This window comes from Dipodomys ordii, unplaced genomic scaffold (assembly GCF_000151885.1).
Source record: "Dipodomys ordii isolate 6190 unplaced genomic scaffold, Dord_2.0 Scaffold45, whole genome shotgun sequence".
Lineage (NCBI taxonomy): Eukaryota > Metazoa > Chordata > Mammalia > Rodentia > Heteromyidae > Dipodomys > Dipodomys ordii.
This window is the reverse complement of record NW_012267261.1, coordinates 7922173-7927620: the sequence shown is the minus strand read 5'-3', so window position 1 is coordinate 7927620 and position 5448 is coordinate 7922173. Positions and strand designations below refer to the sequence as shown.

Here is a 5448-nt window from a genome sequence, read left to right as displayed (position 1 = left end):
ACAGTGCCCAGGCCCAGAGTTCAGGCCCCACGACCGGATCCAAAAATAAAAAATTAAAAAAAAATTATTTCAGTCAAGTGCTGGTGGCTCACAACTATAATCCAAACTATACAGGAGGCTGAGATCTGAGGATCAAGGTTCAAAGCCAGCCTAGGAAGAAAAATCTTCAAGACTATTATTTCCATTTAACTAGCAAAAAAAGGCTGGAATTGGAGCTATGACTCAGTAGTAAAGTGTCAACCTTAAGCAACAAAGCTTGAGATAGGACCCAAGTCCTAAGTTCAAGCCCCAGTACCAGCACCAAAATAAAGAAAAACATATTATTCTAAAAAAGACTTCATATGAGCATCATTATTCCACAATACTGTGAAATTTGGGAAATTATGTAATCACTTAATCACCATTTTTAAAAAAAAGCACCAGAAAACTAGAAGTGGCACTGTGGCTCAAGTGGTAGAGCATGAGCCTTAAGCTGAAATGCTGAGGGACAGCTCCCAGGCCTAGAGCTCAAGCCCCATGACTGACCAAAAAAAAAAAAAAAAAGAGATCTTTCATGCGATTGTTTCTAACATATTTATAAGATTATGTCTTTGTTGCCTTGTATGTCCCTCCCCCATGGTACAACCCCTGCTTTCACTATATATGATGTTGGTATATGTGGAGGGGAAGGGAAAAAACAAATTGTTAAAACAGGGATACAGGAGGACCCATTGCAACAATAAGATATACAAGTCGTTATGTCGAAAAACGAACTTTACAACTTTGGTGGGGGGGCTGAGGGGGAGGATATGAACAGACAGGAAGGGGAAACAAAGCAGGAGGCTACAATGCTTGATAAGAAATGTGCTCGTTATCTTACCCCGTAATTGTAACCCCTCTGTATTTTCACAATATAAACATATTAAAAAATAAAAAAATCCATTCCATGATGAATCTAAAATAAAATAAATGAGACTTCGTGAAGTTTCATCATACTGCCAAGGAGTCATGACCTCCCCACAAAGAGATTAAGATCCTGACTATACAGCCAAAAAGTAGGCAAACACAATCACATGAGCAAGGTAGCCCGGTTTTCTGTTAAAGGACATGCACTCATGTTCTCAAGTCTGGAGCAAAGACTAGATGCCACTATTTTTAGCAGTCCTCAATTCAAAAGTGGTTGCTAGTACTTATGAATGTGACTAAACAGCCTTGTAGATCTATGATTTCCCCTGGCTCTTTGGCAGTCATCCTAATTCAAACACAGAAAGCCTTAAACTAATAGAACTTTCAACTTGTGATTATAAGAGGGTTACTAGAAGAAAAGGGAGGAGAGGGAAAACATTCTCTCTCTCTTTCTCTCTCTCTCTCTCTGTATATATATCACACACATATATGCATATGTTATATACATATACATACACACATGCCAATTCAATTACTTAGGAAATGTAAAACAAGTAAAAAGAAATAATGCTTCTCATAATCACAGAGTGAGTCAATGTTAGCATCAGATGAAGTAACCTGGGACTTTAGAATCAACCCAAGGCTCTATGCAATTAGACCATTCTCCTTAAGGAATCACATACTCAAAGAGGAGGACCCCCAAGAAAACAAAACCCCAAGGAGAAATCGTAAGTTGAGAGGAAACAAGCTTGCTTCTTTATCAACCAAGATATCATACAGGATTTTTAAAGAGAATGTAAAGAATTAATTCATTAAGCCAACACAAAGGACCCCAGGAGTAATATAGTCTCCAATGCTAAGTGCCTTCTCTTCTATAGTTCATTACCTTGAAGCACATATTCTGTTCCAGAAAAATTCTTAGAATTCTTAGAATGTAGGTCAAATAAATACCCACTCTTCTGGAAAGAAAGTATAACTAAACCTTTTCTACCCAACAGGATATCCACTACCATTCTCAACCTTTCTGAACTGTCTCCCCATATTACTAACTGTATAGAGGGTAAGAATTGATAAGCAATTGGCTTCATATGCTGTATGTTAAGTTAAAATGAAACATGTCTTCAGTTAAATTTCTTTTCAAGCACTAGTAGCACAATTGGTAGCACCTTCACAACAGGCTATAAGAGAGTAGGAGATACTAACACTCATTTTAGTTAAGTTCATCTGCATTCTTAGCAACCTTCATGAAAGAGAATGTCCAGTAAATCAGAATTAATCTCCAGTGGACAAATCATGGAGTTAGATAGCTACATACACTAATGCCTCTTGCGGGTGATAATCTATTCACTATGGGTGAGGCACTCAGCATATTCCTTTGGTTGACTTTTCTTCCTCATGATAGTCATCATGTGTTTATCACTATTACCACACCAAATTCCATTCTCAATATCTATTCCTAGCAATTCTCCTTCCCCCACTCTGAGTACTGGGACTTGAACACCTTCGCTTTGTCTGCTCAAGACTGGATCTCTACCAATTGAGCCACAATTTCTGCATTTGCAGTTAATTGGAGGTAGGAGTCTCAAGGACTTTCTTGCCCAGGCTGGCTTCAAACCTCAAATCTCAGCCTCCTGAGTAACTGGGATTAAAGGATGAGCCTCTGACACTTAGCTCTTTTCTACCAAAACCATGTATACAGAATCACTAAATATAGAGACATAATAGGTAGAGACGTAATACCTTACCACTGCTATTACTCTTGCCAGTAAGGTTTTTCTGTCCCTTACCAAGCCTCATTCCTATCCTGTTTCTCCTATCATAAACTCCTAACTTCTCACTGTCTCTATAAATGTCACTACTTTTTTCAATATGACTTTGCCTCTCTCCACAAAGATCCTGAGTTCATTTCTAGCAATAACTAGACACTTTCAATTACATTTAAGAAACTCTCTTTTTTTTTGGGGGGGGGGTCCGGTCGTGGGGCCTGAACTCTGGGCCTGGGTGCTGTCCCTCAGCTCTTCAGCTCAAGGCCAGCGCTCTACCACTTGAGCCACAACACCACTTCCGGTTTTCTTTTTTTTTTTTTTGGGTCCGGTCGTGGGGCCTGAACTCTGGACCTGGGCACTGTCCCTCAGCTCTTCAGCTCAAGGCTAGTGCTCTACCACTTGAGCCACAGTGCCACTTCCGGCTTTTTTCTTTTTGCTTATGTGGTGCTGAGGAATCGAACCCAGGGCCTCATGCATGCAAGGCAAGCGCTCTACCACTGAACCACCTTCCAGCCCCCTAAGAAACTCTCTTCAGTTAAGCCTGTCTGATAAGAGTCTACCCACACATCCATTTCTCCTCAACTGCATTTTTGTACTTCCAAACAGTCCCCTAGTCATAGAATTATTACATTTTAGACCTTAAGAAAAATCGAACCTAATGTTTCTCCAATTTTAAAAACTACATTTTGCTTCATATATTTTAACATGCGCTAAATCCACTTTACAGCACAATCTCAAACACACATAACTAAACCACATTTGATTTAAAAATATTATCCTTAGTATATGAACACTGAAAAATTCTATCCTATTCCTTTTTAAATAAAATGTCAGGTGTCATCCACTAACTTGACTTTACCTAACAGCAGGATGGAACCAGTAGTTTGGGAGGCTTAATCTATAGAGCCCAAACTTACCACTCACTCAATGATAAACTCAGCAGTGAGGTAAGTTTCCCACCCACAAGAAACTTGTCCAAAAAAATTACACTTGGTCTGTCTGACCAGTGAGTGTGGTTTCCACCAAAAACCTCTCTACCTAACACAGTGACTTACACCTGTCATCCCAGCAACTTGGGAGGCAGAAATTAAGAAGATCAGGCTCAAGGTTTGTGTAGGGGAGGTTAGAGGGACCCTATATGAACAAAACAAGCTGGTTGTAGTGATACTTGCTGTTATGCCAACAAATAAGTAGGAGGATTGCTGAGGTCAGCCAAGCACACATGTGAACCCCTACCTGGGGGGGGGGGAGAACTAAAACAAAGTACTGGGGGTGTGGCTCAAGTGAAAGGCCCTGAGTTCAAATGCCAGTACCTCAAACAAACAGCAGCAGCAGCAATAAAACCCTCTTCTACCAAGTTAACAGCCAATCAATGGCACTCTATACAAAACTCTCAAGACTAGTATCACCCCCCCCCATTGCTGGTCTCACGTTTGGCTCCACGTCAGCCCCTCAAAGTCACTGCTCCTCGGTCCGCGTGCCCTTGCGGTGGCTGCTTCATGGTCGTTCGCTGCGGTCAGAGTCCCCTGCCACTCACTGTCCATCTATAGGCCTCCAGAGAGTCATCGCCCCGCGGTCACGGCCCCTCGCACTCACGGCCTCACACTTCCTAGGTCATGGTCCCGCCGCAGCCTCCGGCCCGCACCTCCCAGCTCGGGGGTCACGGGCTCCCACGGGCCGCCACCCTCGGGTCACAGTCGCCTGGCTGTCACTGTACCTCGGTCACAGTGGCCCGCCAGCCCCCGCTTCACCCTCTCGCTGTCACCGACCCATTCTTCAGTCACAGTCTCCCCGCAAGCTGAGCCGCGAGTACGTGCAACCCCGGAACGCTCACCGCTGCTCGCGCGCCCTCGGCTCCGCTCCCGGCCGACTTTCTCGCAGCGCCGCGTCACCCACCCGGGAACTTGAAGCGGTTGCGGGGTGACGCCCCGGGAAGGCAGCTGACGGAACAGCGGGCCGGAAGTCCCGCCTGCTTCCCGCCCCCTTGTCAATCCGACCGCTTATCCCTGCAAAACACGACCCCTGACGCGATAGTTCCGCTTCCACCGCAGCTCCCCGGGGGAAGTGACCCGGCGGAAACACGCGAGGCTGGAACCAGGGCACGCCGAGAAGACGGCTCCTCTTCGTGGGGTGCAGGGGTGGGCTGGAAAGGCCTCTGGCCTTGGGGTGTGCGGGGCCGCCGTTCCGGCCCCAGTGATGGCGGACTTAGAGCTGCCAGCCCGCGCCGGTGAGCACACTCTTCTTGCTATGCTGGGCGTGGTTGGCACGCCCGAACACCCGCGCAGGATCTCCCCGCAGGCGAGGGCGGCAGTGGGCTCGAGGACGCTTGTGGGAAACATTGGGAGGAACGCTTTCCTTGGCCAGATCCAGCCTTTGGAGGAGGCGTTCTAGTTTCCATAATGTAGGGCAATGAAGAAATATGGAAAAGAATTTTGGATGCATTCAGGATCATTTTTGGGTCTACATGCTTGACTTGCGAGTGGCTAAGAAAGGATGGTACATGTGTGCGTCTGCTTGGAGCTTAAGAAAGCGCTCCAAATCTGAGCTCCTCCTTTTTGAGTTGCAAAAAGGTATTTGAACAAGTGCCCCTAATATGGCCAGCTAGCTGGAGAAGACATTGGGCCTCTAAGGGGAAGAGCATGACTAAGATAGTGGGAGTTGGGTAGTAACCAACGTAGAAATCTACAAGGCTGGGGCTGGGAAGGTGGCTCAGCGGTAGAGCGCTTGCCTTGCATGCCTGAGGCCCTGGGTTCGATTCCTCAGCACCACATAAGAGAAAAGCTGGAAGTGGCTTGTG

General features: G+C 45.5%; 1 protein-coding gene across 5 annotated transcripts in view; it reads right to left on the bottom strand.

Moving 5' to 3' along the window:
* Nucleotides 1-4564, bottom strand: part of Pcyt1a (phosphate cytidylyltransferase 1, choline, alpha) — a 54444-nt gene extending 49880 nt beyond the window's left edge. For 2 of the 5 annotated variants that reach the window (XM_013019452.1, XM_013019455.1), the window contains exon 1: nt 4486-4564. The gene's annotated coding sequence lies outside the window, so the exon portion shown is untranslated. Of the gene's footprint in view, nt 1-4082; nt 4160-4420 lie in introns of those variants that run through there. The other 3 variants (XM_013019453.1, XM_013019454.1, XM_013019456.1) reach the window with 3 other exon arrangements.
* Nucleotides 4565-5448: the final 884 nt, after the last annotated feature.